The sequence below is a fragment of the Grampus griseus genome (assembly GCF_964374135.1).
Source record: "Grampus griseus genome assembly, chromosome: 1".
Lineage (NCBI taxonomy): Eukaryota > Metazoa > Chordata > Mammalia > Artiodactyla > Delphinidae > Grampus > Grampus griseus.
The window spans coordinates 81,854,825-81,874,758 of record NC_139017.1 but is presented as its reverse complement, the minus strand read 5'-3'; the positions used below and the strand labels follow the sequence as shown (position 1 = coordinate 81,874,758).

The window sequence follows — 19,934 nt, the reverse complement described above, 5'->3', positions numbered from 1 at the left end:
GCAGCCCAAATGGATTAAGACAGCACCCTCCCCCAGGCCTTCAGAGTCACCTCTGACACAGGTTCACCCAACCTCTTGGTCCCCGCCCCGCATCGGGAGCAGCTCTCTTTCTGCTGCTTGTGGTCACACCCAGGCCCTCCGGGCCTCTCCCCAGCCTGAGGGTGTTTCTGACCCCCACCCAGGTAAGCCCTCCTGCTGCTGTTTGAACTGCTTCCTCTCTGCCTCTGCTCCCCGGGCCCTGAAAGGAGAAACATGGCACCCATTTTCTAGAGATGGCCACCAAGGTGAGATGGCAAGGTCCAGGAATGCCTGGCCCACCCAGAAGGCCACGTCCCAGCTCTTCTGAGACCACGACAGGACTGACTCCTCAAACGCAGCCCAGGCACTTGTGCTCGTCCATCCTCATCCTCCGTCAACAGCCTCTTATTGAAAACTCTGCCCAAAATCTTCTCCCCATCCCACTGTTAGCAGTTGCTTTTAAATGTGTCATTTGAGACAAAAGTTTTAGAGGTATAAGCACAGAATAAGTTCAAGAATCACCGTCCTTGATCCATGAAAGACATTTTCCAAGAGCCCAACTCCAGGACTATCCCATTCCTGCACCTAAGTCTTCAACCACACTGGCCACACCCACTCACAGCCTGCCTCTCAGCCCCACTGCCTGGGCCCCTCTTGAGCAGACCTGAGCCTATGTCCTTCTGCCAGAGAGTCACAGCCACTACGATTCCTTGGGCTCCTCCGGCTACATGGAAAATGGGATAGAATTCACCACCCAGCATCCACTAGAGTTCAGAGAAGGTCAAAGTCTTCTTGAACCAGGACATGGTGATTATATATGGGGTCACCCCAGGTCACCTTGTCCCAGGGCTCCCCTGCCCCTCCAAGGATCACACTTGGGGTGAGAGGTCCACTCTACCCTACTCTGGAGCCTGGGAATTGACAGTACCCTGCTCTACTGCTTCTAGCTGAGCTCCAAGCTCCAAGCTGGTGATTCTGAAGGACTTGCATCTTTGTATGTAGGGCCAGTGACCTGGGGACTTTCCCTGTGAGGCCCATGGCGTTTCTCACACAGAGACAGTCAACTTTGTTCATTCCTTCCTTCCTTCATTTATTTACTTGCTCATTGATTCAACAGATATTGGGCACTTATGTGCCAAGCACAGTGCTTGGCTCTGCGGGTACAGCCATAAACACAGCGCACAAGACAGAGTCCCTGTCCCAACAGAGCTTATAATCTAACAGGTAAGACACAAAACATTAGCCTGTGATGAGTGTCACGGGAGCACAGGGAGTACATGGCTGGAAACCGGAGATGATTTTCAGTGCCTGGCTAAGCTTCTATGCAGGACAGCAAGCCCTGGGGGAGCTGCTGTCAGCTTTGAGCAGGGATGAGACCTGCTCCAAGCTGTTGGATTTAGAAATACGGTATGAGCAGGAGACAAGGGGTCATCAGAGTAACACTGCCGGTGACGGTGAGGATGGAGAGGAAGGTGAGGGTCCCGAGAAATCTCAGAGGTAATACGGAAAGGAGTCTCTAGTTTGGCAAGAGAAAGGGAAGCGTTGAGAAAAGGCCACAGTTGGTGGTTCCACAGTCAGGGGTGGTCTTGAGAAGAGCTCTTTTACAGGAGGAGCAGGGAGAGCAGAGGGTGAGCAGCTAAGAGGTAGATGTTGGTGTTAGGAAGTGGACGTGACAGATGTAGGCTGTTCTGAGAAATTCAACAGGGAAGGGAATGTCAGGGGTGGGGTGAGAGGTGGGGAGAGATACAGGAGAAGCTGGGTAGGGAAGGGTGGGCGTTCCTAAATGCCAGTGGATGCCTGAGCGTGCTGGTAGGTGGAGTTAAGAGCTAACGGAAAGAGAGAGACTGAAAACTGGGGAAAGGAGATCCTGGAGGGCACAGGAGCCCGGAGGCTATGGGAGGGATGAGCAGCCAGCAGACAGGATAAGGCAGGCCTTGTGGAGAAGCGGGCGGGCCTCCTCCTTTACCTCAAGGAAGAAGAGGGAATATCCAGTGGGATCCTGAGGCATCAGGGGAGGGCCGGGTGGGAGGACTTGTGCTAACTCATGCACCTTCGCGCTGAATTTACAAACATGCAATTACACTTGCACAAAGTGATGTGTGCACACCTTCACACTGTGCCACATGTGCGTGTACAGAGGGCTCCTCCTATGAACGTGGGGGAGCCACATCCTGTGCACACGCACTCTGGAAAACCGGGCCCAAAGCGGCCACGGGCCAAGGGAGGCATCTCGCAGCGTGGAAGGGGAAGAAGGCGGGGAGATCAACTTAGGACCGGGCCCCGGGAGCCCTAGCTCCGGTCCCTCCTTTACTCCACTGAGGCTGCTCGAGTTCAGGAAGTGACTTCACCTCTTGGTGACACCATTGCCTGAAGGGCAAATGAGAGTGAGTCATACCCACCCTGACAAACAACAGGTTGGTTAGGCTGACCCAGAACAAAAGCTTCCTCGTTGCTGCTTCCTTCTCTGCAGAAAATGCAAGTAAGGAGATGAGCCCCAAGTGGTCCTGACCCACCAGTACTCCCTGACCGCCTGGACGGTCACACAGGCTCCGCCCCTCCTCTGCTCACCCGGTGTCCCTGCTCCACCTGAAGCCACCCAAACCCGTGTGAGGGTGGGGCCAGTTGCACCTTGTTTGCATTATTTTACTCACTGTCCTGCCTGCTCTGTTTCTGTGGGGCTACTTTATTGGGTGAGGCTGGACTATCGCAGAGACACCTTTGGGTGGGCTGGGGGAGGGGTAAGAAAGGTGGAGAAACCGTAGGTTCTGCATGCTTCATGAGGCGGCGTCCCAGCCCTGCCATCCGCTCGCCTCCCTCTGCCTGGCCCTGCACCCATGCCCAACTTCCCTTGTTGCTGGCGTCCCTAGGTCTTAGAGGTTATGTGTCTCCACGAGGTTCTGATCTTTCCCATAGGAATTCCCATTTGCTGGGGGGAGAGGTTGTGCTGGGATGCAGGGACTCCCAATATTACCAAGGGAATTTCCATCACTTGAGCCTCAGCAAGACTGGCTCCTGGCCAATCAAAATGAAATGGTCAGGAATCTTCAACTGTCCCCGCTCTCCAAAAATCCTGCTGCCATCCTCCTGCCCTGACCCCCAGTACAGCCACTACTCAGGGCGCAGCTGAGACAGGCTGGGACCTGGGGCCCTTTGCTGCAGCGCTGCGGTGCTGCAATGCCTGCACCTGGACAAACATCTCCTTGAGCCACAAAATACAAAGAAACGATAAGGGACTAAAAATAACTGTATGCATGCGCATTTGGGGCAAATTCTGAACGAGATACGAAGAGAAGCTGGGGGCAAAAGCAGGGTACTGCACGTGCTCCCTGCACACCACACCACCTAAGGGGTGGGCAAAGCACCTACGCCACCCCTCGGCCCCGACACACCCCTGCCCTCACCTCACATAAGGATCCAACTCACCCCTCCTCAGCGAGCGAGCAAACAAGGGAACCTGTTACTTGTCCCTGCTGCAGCAGGGGCCCCAGTAAAGCCTGGCCTGAATTTCTTGTCTGGCCTCTGAACAATTCTGTTGATTAAGGAGGCCAGGAACCCTGGTTGGTAACACTGCCAACATGTGCTCTCTGCCTGCTCTGTCCAGGGAAGGGGGGGGAACATGGAGATAAGAGGAATGGGGTTGGGGGGCCCCTAGTGAGAGGCAGTGGAGGGTCACTAAGCCAGGTGAGGGGCAGCACGTTCCCTCCCCCGCTCACACCTTACCCACCCGCCGCTGCAGCAGCCGACCACCAACATGGCGACCACTCTCACTTGGGAAAGCTATGCAGCCCGGTCGTGCTCCCTCAGCCTCTGTCTGTCTGTCTGTCTGTATGACTGTGGCCTCACCTGGCTCTATGCGGAGTGCTGCACGGTAGTGGACACCAGTGCATCCTCATCTCGGGCCCCACAAGCTCCCTGCGGCTGTTCATGGAGGGCCTAAGGGCCCAGGAGCTGAGCGCAGATGAGGAGAAACCACAACGAAGCTGAAGGTGCTGGGGGAGTACCAGGCCCCCAAATCCCCCCAGGCAGCATCACGTCCCAACGAGGCCATCTGGAGCTTCCTCACCTCCCACATAATTTCCACACGTGCGGCTTGGGTCCCCCAGGGCGGGAGGGCACTGCGCACTCAAAGGTCAAGTGGGCTCTCTGTGTTGCTTCCCCCAGTATGTCGAGGACTGTAGGCAGGTGCCCAGCCTCCGAGTCCGCTCCTCCCACCTCAGAGGCAGAGCCAACACGCTCACTGGTGCAGACAATGTATCACAGGTGCGTCCCCTCAGCGGCAGAGAAGAAGGGTGGGTGGGGACCCTCGAAGGGGATAAGTTATTATACACAGATGACATGCTAGACCGGTGGTTCTCAAACTTGGCTGCGTGTTCATGTCCCCTGGGGAGTTTGTAGAAATTCCGATGCCCAGGCTGCAGCCCAGACCAATTAAATCAGAAACTTTGGGAGTGGCACCTGGACATCTGCGCCGTGTAAAACTCCCCAGGTGACTCCAGTATGGAGCCAAGTTTGCAAATCACTGTGTTTGTTCTTTACCTCCATTTTCTCACCAAATGCTTTCAGTTACCCTTTACTGGGGATATTCTTATTCCCTTGTTACACGCAAAGGATTTAGAGAAGTTAGATACCTTGTTGAGGATGAGAAGTTCTGCCAGACTTACGCTCTTGAAGACAGCGCTACGCCTGATACACTGTCTGCCCGGGGTCCAGCACAGCGCCTCCATCCAGGAGGGGTGCCGTGGGTTTCACAGTCGAATGGCCAGAATGTGATGGAGGCCTCGTGTGGATGGGCAGGGAAGAGGGGATGTTTCTGCAGACGGCTGCTGGGGTGAGGCAAGGTGAAGGGAGAATGGTTATGTGCTGGGCAGTCGGAAACTCTCCTGATTCCTGCCAGGACCCCTACAGGAACGATGACCTGTGCACAGGGTCCTCCACAGCCTGGACGTCCCACCACTCACCAGGCCTCTCTAGGTCCTGGGCTCCAGCTTCTTCCCAAACTCTGCAAGAAATCTGATTAGCATAACAATGGCACTGACTTTGCCCTGGCCCTCTGAGGCCCTTTGCCCTCCAGGCAGGCCCTGCCCTCAGCCCTAGCCCCCAGCTGGAGCCCCGTCTGGGAGCCCCGTCTGCCTGTGCTTGTGCCCTCGTGTGGGGCACGGGGGCTGGAGCTCCCCCTGGATGTGTGCCCTGCCCCCAGCACCAGCTTTGAGGGCAAAGAATGAAGATGTCATATTCACAACCCCATTGCACATGGGTGCACTAGGGTTTGAAACAGAGGGAGAGATGGCCACGTGATCATGTGACCCAGAATGACAAACTGGATGCGTTGAGCAGCATAGAGACTCTGTCCTTCAGGGACTGACGCCATCCATCCACTGTGGAGTTCTCTATACAGCTGCACGTAGGAAGTTTGCAGAGAGCCGGGTCTGTACCCACTCCAGTCCCTCAAAGACCAAGGCTAATGTAGTGGCAGGAGACTGTGAGTCCCAAAGGTGCTCCCAGCTCCTGGGAGCCAGCCCCGAGCTCAGGCTCTCCATTGCTGAGCTAGCCAGCCAGCCTTTGGTGCACTGGGAAACTCCCCCCTAGCCCCTGCAGACACCTCTGCCCTGCCCTGGGAGCCATTGACACAGTCTAAGGCACCATCACCTCCAAATGTAGAATGCCAGAGATCTGACCGATATTCCCACTTTACACGTGGGGAAACTGAGGCCCCGAGTGTGGAAGGCATTTGCTCAAGTTCACCTGGTGAAATACTGAAGAACCAAGACTTAGAATCCGGCCCAGCTGACTCAGGTCCTGGGGGCTTCCTGCTTTACCTGCTTCAGTTGTGCCATCCCAGGTACAGAGCTTCACGCAGGAACGGGGTCACGCGCACAAGCACACAGCTAGCCTCCAGCTCTCAGACCTGGGACTCAACAGGCTGCAGTCTCTTCTCCCACTCCCACCCCATGGGCTGTCTACAGGGGATGTGTAGCCAGGGAGTGAGATGGCAGCGTCTACCCGACGACGCTGAAGCTGCCCCTCTTCAAAGGAGCTGCTCAGCCCTCATTTGATTAAAAAGCCTGAGTCACTGAACTAGGTCTAACTAGACCCAGGCCACCTCTAGAATGCAGCCTCTTGGGATCGGGTGGGACCGCAGGGCTCCTCCAGGGCAGCATTCCCACAGGCAGGAGTTCTCTGCAGCACCCCTCTGCAGAGTCAGGGGCCTGGATGGGGACCCTGCCCACCCCCTTGTGTCCTGCCGATTCTCTGCATTCCCCTGCCCTGCCTGGTTTTACTTCCTCGCTGCAGAAGGAAGGGGTGGAGTCAGAATCCTCTCCAGCTCCCATATGCTGGGGCTCCATGACCTTAAGTGGACAGGCCCCTCCATCACCTCCTACACTGTCCAATAGGGTAGCCACGAGCCATATGTGACTACTTACATCTACATTTAAATTGAAGAAAATTCAACAAAAGTTTTCACTAGCCACCTTTGAAGTGCTCGGTGGTCACATGTGACTAGCAGCCACTGCCTGGGGCAGTGCAGATATAGAACATTTCCATCATTCTGGAAGTTCAGAGCTGGATTCTAGACAACAGTGAGAGGACTCTTGTGTTGGAGAGGTCCCTGGATAGGCTGAAGAGACAACTTGCGACAATAGAAAAGGGTCTCTTCTCTGAAGGCACTTTTCTGGGTGGGGCAGTAAGAGATCTGGCCCCTTAAGAAGGCTCCTGTGCTCACTCTGAGAGAACACATACTAAAATTACAACAATACAGGGCTTCCCTGGTGGCGCAGTGGTTGAGAGTCCGCCTGCCAATGCAGGGGACGCGGGTTTGTGCCCCGGTCTGGGAAGATCCCACATGCCGCAGAGTGGCTGGGCCCGTGAGCCATGGCCGCTGAGCCTGTGCGTCCAAAGCCTGTGCTCCGCAATGGGAGAGGCCACAACAGTGAGAGGACCGCGTACCGTTAAAAAAATTAATTAATTAAAAATTAAAATTAGGGGCTTCCCTGGTGGCGCAGTGGTTGAGAGTCCGCCTGCCGATGCAGGCGACACAGGTTCGTACCCCGGTCCGGGAGGATCCCACATGCCGCGGAGCGGCTGGGCCCGTTAGCCAGGAGCCTGCGCTCCGCAACGGGAGAGGCCACAACAGTGAGGGGCCCGCGTACCGCAAAAAAAAAAAAAAAATTAAAATTAGAACAATACAGAGAAGATTAGCCTGGGCACGGATGACACGCATATTCACATAGTGTTCCATAGTTTTTGAAATAAATAAGTCACGAGGATGTAAGGTACAGCATGGCGACTATAGTTAATAATACTATTTGCACATTTGAAAGATGCTAAGAGGGTAAATCTTAAAAGTCGTCATCGCAAGAAAAATAACTCTGTAAATATGCAAGCTGACAGATATTAAAAAGATTTATTATGGTGCCCATTTTACAACATATACAAATATTGAATCATTCTGTTGCATACCTGGCACTAATGTGTATGTCAATTATACCTCATTTTTAAAAAGGAAAAAGAAAGAAAAAAGCAGATGGCTCCTGTCTACAGAGATGGTGATTAACTAGTGAGGCTCCTCAGGGGGACAGGAGGGTGGGCCACTAAGGCCTCACTGTGACAAAGAGGGCTGGCAGTCTACAGGGCCCTGCTCCGGAGGTGACAGTGAACAGGGGAGTGTCCCGCTAGCGGGGGGCTTGCCCCTAAGCTGGCCTGGCCCCTCCATGTCTCCTCCTCCCCCCAGGAATTCCGTTCCCACACCTATCTTTGCAACACACACGCACGCACACACGTACACACACACACCCCACCTCATCCTGCCCTGGCCCTAGAGCTGTGCCAGGCTTTCATCTCGCTTCCCCAAGGACAAGCACGGGGTCTGTCCCACCACCTCACCCCAGGTGCCCAGCAAAGCACTAGGTTCAGGCACACCTGCTTGCCTACAAGCTGTCCCTCCCAGTCACTAGGATTATTAAATGACCAAACTTGCAGTGTTGCTCAAAATCCTGGCCCGAGGTGTATCCAAATGCTCCCAGACCCCAGGATGTTCAGCGGCCCTTCAGGCACTCTCACCCCTGTACCCGATGGACCCTCTTCATCAAGTGTGTGTATGAGGTGGGGGGGTGGGAGAGAGTTGCCCGGAGGTTCCCTGCAGGGAAAGAGATGCTTGCGGGGGCCACTCCAGAGCCCTTTCCAGGGAGCAGGGGCACAGGTGGGCGAGTCCAAGCTGACCTCTAGGAGTTGCCTCATCTCCGTCCTCCAGGAAGTTGCTCAGGTGCAGAAAGAGCCCGCCCCCACCTCTGCCCCAGCCTGGGTGGGAGGCGAGAGATCACCTGGTACTTCAGAAGCGGCAGCACGAGACCTGCGGTAGAGGGGAGGACAGGCCCCAGCCCAGCATCGCTGGCTTCCCGGCTGCGTCGCCCTCAGCCCAGGCTCCAGGCAGTGGCTGCTGCCTCTGGAGGCAGGGGCTGCCCTCACTCCCTGGCAGGCGGGCCGGGCAGGACGCATTCCCATGGCTGTAGCCTTGGCCTAGGCGATCCGTGGGCCCAGATGCCACCCTCCGGGAGCTACTGCTGCAACGGAAACCAGAACAAGTTCAGAGCAAGATAGCAGAGAGGGCGCGGGGCTGGGAGCTGGGATGCTGTGGACGAACGACTGTGAGAGCATCCCCCCGGGTGTCAGTCGCAGGGATGCGCCGCTCCAGTGCAGGAGAGGTTTAGAAAGGTGGTTTGTGTATTTATTTCTCCATCTCTTTTGGTTGCTAAGCAGTGCTAGGCTCACACCTCCCTCACCCCGTGCACTCCTCGTGGACCCACGCCTGACTCTGCGGCCCAGCCCCTCGCTGCCCAAGATCGGGTACCCCACCAGCTCAGAAACCTGAGGAGACAGGAGCCTTTGGGGGCCCCCTCCACACACAAACACACACACACACACACACACACACACACACACACACACACACACACACACTGCTGCCCCCGCTCATTGGTGTGGTGGGAACAAAGCCTCCAGGTTCAGGGCTGCCCCGCCAGGCCCTTGCTTTGAGTGGAACTCCGGCCAGCACCCATCTGCACTGGTACAGGTACAGGCTCCTTCCACTAGGAGCCTTAGCTGTAGCTGCGCACAGGGCCACTCCTCACCCTCCGTGGGCTGCGTTCTCCGGGACACAGATGGAGCAGCTGACTCCCCGGCTGACCTGCCTTTTTAGAAAAGAAGTCTTCACCTGCCTACCACCCCCAGCCCTCTGGGAGCTGCCTGTGAGCTGGTGTAACTTCCCTGGGGGCTTGCAGCTTGTGATGGAGAGGAATTAGTGGCCCACGCTGATGGGCCTTCTGGGTGGAGAAAACAAGGTCCTAGGGAGGTTCAGGGCCAGGTGGGGCAGCTGACAGACCCCTCCTGGTAAGGGAGGAGGGTGGCATTTGCAAAACAAAAGGCCCGGTTGGTAGTAGACTTTTTTTTTTTAACATCTTTATTGGAGTATAATTGCTTTACAATGGTGTGTTAGTTTCTGCTGTATAACAAAGTGAATCGGCTATACATATACATATATCCCCATATCTCCTCCCTCTTGCGTCTCCCTCCCACCCTCCCTATCCCATCCCTCTAGATGGTCACAAAGCACCGAGCTGATCTCCCTGTGCTATGCGGCTGCTGCCCACTAGCTATCGGTTTTACATTTGGTAGTGTAGTAGACTCTGAGGCTTCAGGAAGGTCAGTGGTTAACTCCAGCACTGCCCTAACACGCTGCCCATCATTCCCTCCCCTCTCTGGGCCTCAGTTTCTCCACCTAGAATCCTTCAGGATTCCTGCTAAGGCCCCGTAAAGCTCTGTCACACTGTGCCGCCCAAATTCCACGGTTCCTTCCTCATTGTCACCCTACCCAGAGAGCCTGTTCTCCCATCCTAGTGCCTCGCTTCTGGTATGGAACTTTGAGGGGCTCTAAGGACCTGTCACCACCAAAGGCCAGGGGTGGGTGCCAACCTTAGTGCCCTCCTGGATGGGGCAAGGCGTAGAGCAAAGAGCCTGATGCTTGGCAGATGGTGAGAGGCAGCTGGGTCAGGATGAACCTTTCCCAGGCACATCCTCCTCTGCCACATTCTGGTCCATGAAGGCTTCTTTCAGAGCCTGATGAGAGAGTGATGAGGGGGAGGGGCCTTCTACCCACCAGGGACCGAGGAAGTTCCCACACTGCCAAAGCCCTTCCACTAGGAGCAGACCAGTGAGTGCACCTGGGCTGAGCCCAAGTACCTCTGTTTCTTTTCTTTTCTTTTTTTTTTTTTTTGTGGTACGCGGGCCTCTCATTGCTGTGGCCTCTCCCGCTGCGGAGCACAGGCTCCAGACGCGCAGGCTCAGCGGCCATGGCTCACGGGCCCAGCCGCTCCGCGGCATGTGGGATCTTCCCGGACCGGGGCACAAACCCACGTCCCCTGCATCAGCAGGCGGACTCTCAAACACTGCGCCACCAGGGAAGCCCCCAGTACCTCTGTTTCTTGAACTCTAGTCTCCCACAGGTGCTGGAGGCAGGGGAGAGCGTTACAGCTGACGCTGAGCTCTTTATTCAGCGGGGGGCCAAAGCACGGGGGGTGCTGTGTGATGGTGCTCAGCACTCAAATAGCACCCCGTACGAGAGCTGGGGAGTCACGGGGCAAGACCGGAGAGACTGTTCTACGCACTCTTGATCTGCCCTCTCTCCCATGCTAGCACTTCCCTGGTGGAGTCATCAACACACTGGTGACCTGCTACGTGGAGGAGGACATGTGAGAACTGTGGATGGGGAGTGGATGGAGCTACTGGTGGGCAGGGAGAAGGAAGCTGGGAAATGCCAGCGGCTGCTGTGCTCCCAGAGTCTACTGCACCTTCCCGCAAAGGTTGTGCCATGAGTACGTGTGGGTCATGGCCCTGCGGCCTGGGCACGTCTGCAAGCCCTGGCTCTTCAGGTGAAGACGGTGCCCAGGGTACTATAGATCCTCACCATTCCTCAGGCCTTGGGCTTTGAAATCCTCGGCCACTTTTCTTGGTACAGAGTAAAGTCCATGGATGAGAGTCATAAGATCTGTGAACTCCCTGAAATTGCATGAAATATATGTGTGTGTGTGTGTGTGTGTGTGTGTGTGTGTGTGTGTTGTGCATTGCTCTGCAGAGAGGGGCTACTGCTTTCTATACATTTTCAGTCGGTCTGCTAGAAGGATGAGTTCTTGGGGAGGAAAGTGAGAATGTTGATGAACCTGGGACTAAAGGACCTGGTGCCCTAGGGCTTAGCAGCAGGGATCTGCTTCCTGGCCCCAGGTCTCAGCCCTCTGTTCACCTCAGATCTTACCTGGAAACATTCCAGAGCCTTAGAAGTGAAATCTGAACCCAATCCCCAGGTATCTCAGGGTTCCCTGCTTCTCCCCTCCTTCTGCCAAGAGCTCACCTTTTCGAGGAGAATGCGCCCCATCCAGGGTGGGTATGGCTCTACCAGCCCAGAGAGATGTCCTCCCTCCTCCCAGCCTGAGCTCCTTCCAGGTTCTGTGACAAGGTGGAAGCTCTTCTAGGCTTAAAGAGCTGTCAAGCATTCCTTTCAGAGGCTCCCATTAACCCATGGCCCCTAGGGAATGCCTCCTGCTAAATCCCTGGATGTGTAGGACCCAGGTCTGGACTTAACCTGTGAGCCCTGCGGATGCTCCTATGAAGCATGGAGAGGGGAGAACAAAAGAAGAGCCCCAGGACACTCTCCTCTGACAGGACACTCTCCCCTGACGGGCCAGGGCGGCGATGTCAGGCAGGATCCTCTGCCTCTCTCTGCGATGCCCGGCCCACATGCAGGGCGCTCAGAGCGCAGTGAGGCCACAGGCAGGCTGAGGTCTACTCTCGACAGCGGGGTCAGCAGCGCAGCGTCTGCCTGGGATCGTCAGATCTGTCCTGTGTGAGCCAAGGGGGGCCCTCTCCATATTGAGGAGATTCAAGGTCTGCCTGGGGGATACAGCAAGAAGCTTCTTTGCTCCCTCACCTGCCACCCTGCTAACCCCCAGCGCACATGGCCGTATTTGGAAAGCACTCCTGGCTGGCCTCCAGGATTTAGAGAAAGGCTATCTGATCAGGCCCCCAGGATATTTACACTGAGTGTGTAGCTCTGTGTGTGTGTGTGTGTGTGTGTGTGTGTGTGTGTGTGTGTTGGGAGAGGGAAGGGAGGCTATACAAACCTGTACAAGGGTCTTCTCAGGCTCCAGCTGAGGAGTTCTAAATGCACCCAGCCTTCAGCTGTGAGGTGGGAGGAGAGTGGGGGGACCTTTCCTGTTTCTGCCACTGCACTCCCCCCAGCTCTCCACCAGTCTTGTGCCAATAAGCTCAAGTATTGGCTCGTCCTCACCGCTCCCAATCTCCCTCCATCTCTGTGAACACGATGCTGGCACTCATTGTCTCATTTCCATTGTCAGGAAAATGGGTTTAGGTTCCACAATAAGAAGCACTTTGGATTGGGGGGAGAGCTGGAAATGGAAATAGGTGTAGGAGGTAAGCCCTTCCTCGATGGTTTCACCAGGATACACCGTTATCCTCCTGGGGTGAAGGTGGATCTCTGAGGGAAAGGCAGGAAGGAGAAAGTCTGGGGGGCCACCCTCCTCATGTTCCCCTGCACCCCAATCCCTGACTTCCACCTGCTGAGGTTTTACAGCATCAAAATGCTGAGTGTTGGCGTTACTTTCATTGCTATTCTAGGCAACAGCCCTAATGATATTCAAGGAAATGGTCTGTTTGTGCTCCACCCAGAATCTTGCTTTGGGAAGGGAAGATTTGGGTTTCAGGTCTGATTTCCTGCTTTGCCTCAACCCTGGCAGGCTTCCTGCTAACCCCAGGCCTCTGAAAGCACAGCCTCCATCTCTCACCTACTATATAGGTATATATAGTATATCTACTTCTCCTAAGAACAATGATTCAGTATTCACTGCTTCAGGGTACATGGTGACTCTCTAGAACATAACTACTGCAAATAAGAGAATTGGCTGTAATGATCTTTAGCTCTATCAGGCTCAGAAACAGCCAGTTAACCATCTCTAGCTTCACTAGATAAACTCATCATCCACCTAGTCCCAACATGGCAACAGGCAGGGAGTGCCAAAGGTGTACCCAACCTTCTCTAGACCTCTTTATTAAAAGAAAAAAAGGTCAGAGAGCCTTTTGTAATTTTTAAAAGTTAATATGCTTTTGGGGCTTCCCTGGTGGCACAGTGGTTAAGAATCCGCCTGCCGATGCAGGGGACATGGGTTCGAGCCCCGGTCCGGGAAGATCCCACATGCCGCGGAGCAACTAAGCCCGTGCGCTGCAACTACTGAGCCTGCGCCCTAGAGCCCGCGAGCCACAACTACTGAGCCCATGTGTCACAACTACTGAAGCCCGCGTGCCTAGAAGCCCGTGATCCGCACCAAGAGAAGCCATCACGATGAGAAGCCCGCGTACCGCAAGGAAGAGTAGCCCCTGCTCGCCACAACTAGAGAAAGCCTGCGCGCAGCAGCGAAGACCCAACGCAGACAAAAATAAATAAATTTTTAAAAAATTAATGTATTTTAGAGTATTTTTAGGCTCACAGCAAAACTGAATGTAAAGTACAGAGTTCCCACATACCTCCCTGCTCCAACCTCTTCTACCAACCTCTCTTACCATTAACATCTCCCACATGAGTGGTACATTTGTTACGTTCATTAAACCTACATTGATACATCATTATAACGAAAGTCCATAGCTTACGGTTTTTGACGATCGTATTATGACAAACACCCATGCTTATAGTACCACATAGAATACTTCCACCGCCCTAAAAATCCCTGTGCCGCGCCTTTTCGTCTCCCTCCCCACAAACACCTGGTCACCACTGAATTTTTTTTTTACTGTCTCTATACTTTTGCCTTTTCCAGAATGTTATACACTTGGAATTGCTCAGTATGTAACCTTTTCAGATTGACTTCTTTTACTTAGTAATATGCATTTAAGTTTCCTCCATTTCTTTTCATGGCTTGATAGCTAATATTTTTAGTGCTCATTTTTAGTAGCTAATTGTTTAGATACACACAGTTTATTTATCCATTCACCTATTGAAGAACAGCTTGATTCAGAGTTTTTTGTAGAATTTGTATAAAAGTCCTTAATCAGATATGTGTTTTCTAAAGACTTTTTGCTTGGTTTGTAGCTCGTCTTTTCATTCTCTTAACAGCGTCTTTTGCAGAGAAAGTTGAATGAAGTCCAATTTATCCATTTTTTTCCATGGGTTGTGCTTTTCATGTTGTACCTAGAGTTATTACCAAACCCAAGGTCACCTAGATTTGCTCCTGTGTTACTTTTTAGGAGTTGTATACTTTTGTGTTTTACATTTACATCTATAATCCATTTTGAAGTGATTCTTGTGGAAGGTGGAAGGTCTGTGTTTTGATGCGTCTTTTTGCATGTGGATACCCACCTGATCCAGCATCATTTATTGAAAAGGCTATCTTTTTTCCTTGAATTGCCTTTGTTCCTTTGTAAAAGATCAGTTGACTGTACTGTGTGGGTCTATTTCTGTGCTTTCTATTCTGTTCTACTGATCTATTTTTGTTTCACCAGTACCACACTATCTCGATTTCTGTCACTTTGTAGCAAATCTTGAAGTCAGGTAGTGTCAGTCCTCCAACTTTGTTGTCCTTCAGTTTTGTGTTGGCTATTCTGAGGCTTTTGTTTTCCATATAATTTTTTTTTTTTTTCGGTACGCGGGCCTCTCACTGCTGCGGCCTCTCCCATTGTGGAGCACAGGCTCCAGACGCGCAGGCTCAGCAGCCACGGCTCACGGGCCCAGCCGCTCCACGGCATGTGGGATCTTCCCGGACTGGGGCACGAACCCGTGTCCCCTGCATCGGCAGGTGGACTCTCAACCACTGTGCCACCAGGGAAGCCCCATATAAATTTTTGAATCAGTTTGCCAATATCCCACAAAATAACTTGCTAAGATTTTGATTAGGATTGCATTGAATCTATAGATCATGTTGGGAAGAATGAACATCTTAACAGTATTGAGTCTTCCTTTTCATGGACATATGGACTATCTCTGCATTTACTTAGATCTTCTGTGACTTCTTTCATCAGAGTTTCATAGTTTTCCTCCTGTAGATCTGGTCATATATTACATTCATTCTTGCTCCATCATCCAGCAGGCTGGCCTGGGCTTTTTCCCATGGCAGTCTCAGGGAGACAAAAAGCATCACCTGATGCTTCAGCTGGGATTGTTCCTATTGGTTGACTCAAATTCTTTGCCACTCTGTGCATATCCACAAATGACCACAAAAGTGCCAAGAGCATTGATTTGGGGATTACAAATTAATATTAGCAAATAGAGTTCATAAATAGGATATCTGCCAAAACTGAGGATCACCTGTATATGTATGTTTGTGTGTGTAACTGTGTATGTATTTACCAAAATTTTAAAATCAAGATATATCCCATAAAAATCTGGATTTCAACTTCTCTTGAAATTGGCCTTTGGCAACAATTGGTTGGAAGTGAGCAGCCGCTACTCCCTGTGGACAGGCCAGTTTGTCTTAGTCCCCACCACTCCCTAATTATGATCTACTCCAAAAGGAGAGCAAGTATTCACTACACTATATAATAGGCTTCTATGTTTTGTTTCTCCTATAGTAGAGTTGAAATAAATGTGAAATATTTCTTCTATCTATGTATCTACCAAAAGTGGAAAAACAAATAACAGGCTGAGAGAATGAGTGGTTTCTTTTTGTGTTTTTTACAATTTTTTTTAAATATAAATTTATTTATTTTTGGCTGCGTTGGGTCCTTGTTGCTGTGCATGGGCTTTCTTTTAGTTGTGGCTCATGGGCTTCTCACTGTGGTGGCTTCTCTTCTTGCAAACATGGGCTCTAGGCGCGTGGGCTTCAGTAGCTGTGGGACTCGGGCTCAGTAGTTGTGGCTTGTGGGCTATAGAGCGCAGGCTCAGTAGTTGTGGCGCACAGACTTAGTTGCTTTGAGGCATGTGGGATCTTCCCGGACCAGAGCTCGAACCCGTGTCCCCTGCATCGGCAGGTGGATTCTTAACCACTGCGCCACCAGGAAAGCCCGAATGAATGGTTTTAAGGAAAGTATTTTCTTATATCTCACTGGAGTCTCTCATTTAGAGTCTGGCCACTGTAGACTTATGAATTTACAATCTCTGGTTTAAGCAGCTGCTACACCTGGTCAACGCTGCAGAGACTCTGCCTCACCTGCTTCCTGTTGCTGCCCTGCTCCTGCCACACCACTGGCAGGGACATCCAGAGAAATCAAGCCATGACCAGATCTTGGGAAGCTCATGCCAGCTTTGGGGCAAGAGCAACAGATGCCCATAGCTCTCCTGCTCACCCTCCAGAGTCACTGGGCAAGCATCCAGGGACGTGATCGGGGAGGCCTGGATTCTTATGGGGACACATAACAGGTTACAAATATGAATGAGTCCTGGCTGTGGTACTCTGCTGAGTGACCTTGGGCAAGTAGGTTAGCCTCTTCACACCTCAATTACCCCATCTGTAAACTGAGAATGAGAGTCCCTACCTCACAGGGCTGTCACGAGGATTGGTGGTTGATATTTGCACAGTGTTTAGAAAGAAGAACATGGCAGTAGTAAGCACAGTATGGACTTTTGTTAAAACACTGCTACTTCAAGTGCAGCCGAGGACCTGCAGCTTCAGCATCGCCTGGGAGCATTCTAGAGGCAATGTCATGGGTCTCACCTATGAGTCAAAATCTCTGGGGTGGGGCTCGGGAATGTTTTAACAAATGCTCCAGGTGATTCTGATACACACTAGCTTGAGAGGCTAAATAAAATTTATAAAAAATTTTTTACACGGGGCTTCCCTGGTGGCGCAGTGGTTGGGAGTCCGCCTGCCGATGCAGAGGACGCGGGTTCGTGCCCCGGTCCAGGAAGATCCCACATGCCGCGGAGCGGCTGGGCCCGTGAGCCATGGCCGCTGAGCCTGTGCGTCCAGAGCCTGTGCTCCGCAACGGGAGAGGCCACAACAGTGAGAGGCCCACGTACTGCAAAAAAAAAAAAAAAATTTTTTTACACGGGGAATAAATTTTTAGGGAGAATGTAAGGCCAAAAGTGAGATATAGTGAAACATCCCTTAAGTTAAATTGGAGGTGCACTGTAATATTTGTATATTGTATCAATCTGGTATAGTAAAATGTTTCTTATAACATATATAATGAGTAATATGCAGTGTTACAGTGCCATATATAATAGAGTACATGTACAATGTTTTTAGTTAAATAACTAAAACATTATAGTTGATATATATTAATATATAAAAACTGATATATAAAAATTATATTTATATAATATATATTATATAATACATATATAATATAAATATATACTATATAAATTAATAAACAAATATATAAAAAAATATAATATCTATATATTTCATTTGAGTCCACCCTAAAGATCAGACCAGACTAAACTCTCCTGCCTCTCACTTTAAAAGGGCACAATGCCCTGGGGGCTGCAGTGAGACCCAGGACAGAACATTGCAGAGTGAGGAGAGAGGCACATAGCTGAGCCTAAGAACACTGGCCCCATCCCACCTAGGTCAGGAGAAAAGAAGAGACCCCAGTTTGCCCTTGGTCTTTGAGGCGAGGCTCCCCTTCTCCTCCCCCAGGGGCCTGGAGGGCGTCGTGGGAAGCAGGAAGCTCAGCCCGTTTGGTCACAGAGAGGAGCAAATATTGGGGGTGAGGAGAGTCGGGGAGGGAGTAGTTTCCTGAAACTGAGGGCAGCAGTTTCATAACAAACAAACCCTGGGCTCCAGCTGTGGGTTTGTGAATTAAGCAAATCACTGAAAATAAAACTATGTCTCTGGAACTTCAAACAAAAGAAATGAAAACAACGAGGTTGGCTGGAAAATAAAAGTCAGCAGCATTGAAGTGGAAGGACAAAAGGTAACCAGACCATAGGGTGTTGGATGAAAGTAAAAAAAGCCAAAAGAGAACTTCCCTAGTGGCGCAGTGGTTAAGAATCTGCCTGCCAATGCAGGGAACACGGGTTCGAGCCCAGGTCCGGGAAGATCCCACGTGCCGCGGAGCAACTAAGCCCGTGCGCCACAACTAATGACGTCTGCGCGTCTAGAGCCCGCGCACTGCAACGAAGAATAGCCCCCGCTCGCTGCAACTCGAGAAAGCTGTGCGCAGCAACAAAGACCCAACGCAGCCAAATAAATAATTAAATAAATAAATAATTTTTTTTAAAAAAAAAGCCCATGGGACTGGTCTGCTGCCTCCCCAGACCGAGATGGGGAACGTCCATCTGTGGCTGAAGGTGGAGGCCGGGGGGTCCTGACTGACCCCTGGAGGGTCTGAGCACTGATGTGCTGTAAGTGAAAAACACACACTGGATTTTGAAAACTACAAAAACAGAATGTAAAATAGCTCATTTACAATTTCTGTTATTGATTACATGTTACAGTTATAAGATTTTGGATACATCCATTTAAATAAAACACAATATTAAAATTAATTTCACCTGTTTCATTTTACACTTTTTAATGTGGCTGCTAGAAAATTTAAGACTAAATGTGTGGTCTGCATTCTATTTCTATTGGACAGCACTGCACTTAACCCCCAGCAGTCCCTCCAGCCATGCACGGTGGAGTATCTTTACACTGGGGAGATGCCTCCTGGGCTCTGACGGCTCATCCCGGCCTCCAGCACAGCACCTGCTAACAAAGAAAATGGCTTCTGGTGACCAGCCGAGCTGCCTGCGGGTGTCCATTTCCCAGGGCATGGCGCCCACCAGTCAGCCCTGCTAGACCCTGCCGCCCAGGCCCAGACCGCCCCCTTCCCACAGGCTCCGTCTCACCTGCAGGCGTTGGACTCTGCTTCTCAGTTGGGCCCCTCTCAACCCATCTGCTGCTGGAGGGGCATCAGCCCAGGCCCTACGGGCCCCTCTCAGAGAAGGGGAAGGGTCCTGGGCCCCTCTTTGCCTCCCTCCTCCTTCCCCAAGCACAGGCTTACCGGAGAAGAGCAGCATCTTTCCCTGTCCCCGGACAGCCTTCAAGGCCACCAGGGTCCCAGCCTGCTGGAGCCCACTGGACGGCGACTCTCTGTGAGGAGGCATCAATGCCAGGCTCTGGACCCTGGTGCCCCAGCTCCCCTTCCCCAGAGCAGAAGCGGGAGCCGCCTGTGACAGACTAAATAAGGGGCCAAAGAGAGGCGGTGGAGGCGAGTGGTCCTCATGCTGTCCCTGATCCCCTGATCGTCACTCAGCAGCTGCGAGTCCCTGCACAGGTCACTTCGCCTCTACAGGCTCTTCTATGAAGGAGGACTATTTGGGGGAGTTCATGGAACAGAGTTTAGACGACTCGTAGGCTTTTATGTCCAACAAACCTGGGTTCAAATTCCTGCCCCACCACCGACTGACTTGTGTGACCTTGGGCAAGTTAATTAACCTCTCTGAGTCTGTTTCCTCATCTATATAATGGACACAACAACCCAAATCTCACAGGTGTCTGCAAGGAGTAAATAATACAGGTGAGCATCCAATAAGTCACTGCCCCGACTGCTGGGAAGTCAAGAACAGCAGATCAGGGCTGCCCGTCGTCAGCCGGGATGCCCTAAGAGCTGTGCCCTGGGCTTCAGCTTGACCCGGGAAGGGCAGCATCACAGTGGCAATGGCTCACACCACCAGGGTGGTTTCTCCTCAACTGCTCTTCTCCATTTCACAGCCACCACTCCTAGCACACCCCCGAAACAGCCTGCAGCCCCACATAAAAAATGTGGAGTCTTCTCTCCCCTCAGGATCCAGCTTCCCTCTGCTCCAGGGACAAACCCAGGCCCTGAATCCCTAGAAGAGAAAACACTCTGCGTTGCTTTGAATGGGCTCCCAAACCGCCTGCCTATACCCCTTATGTCACAGGCCCACAGACGGATGGCCTCTAGTCTGCAGGCCA

The 19,934-nt window shown here is 52.2% G+C and overlaps 1 pseudogene across 1 annotated transcript in view; it reads left to right on the top strand.

The window, feature by feature from the left end:
* The first annotated feature begins 1,312 nt into the window (after positions 1–1,312).
* LOC309826961 (small ribosomal subunit protein uS2-like) overlaps positions 1,313–19,934 on the top strand; it is a 104,299-nt pseudogene continuing 85,677 nt past the window's right edge. Inside the window, exon 1 of the transcript in view lies at positions 1,313–1,515. The product of the transcript in view is annotated as a small ribosomal subunit protein uS2-like (transcript). The remainder of the gene's footprint in view (positions 1,516–19,934) is intronic.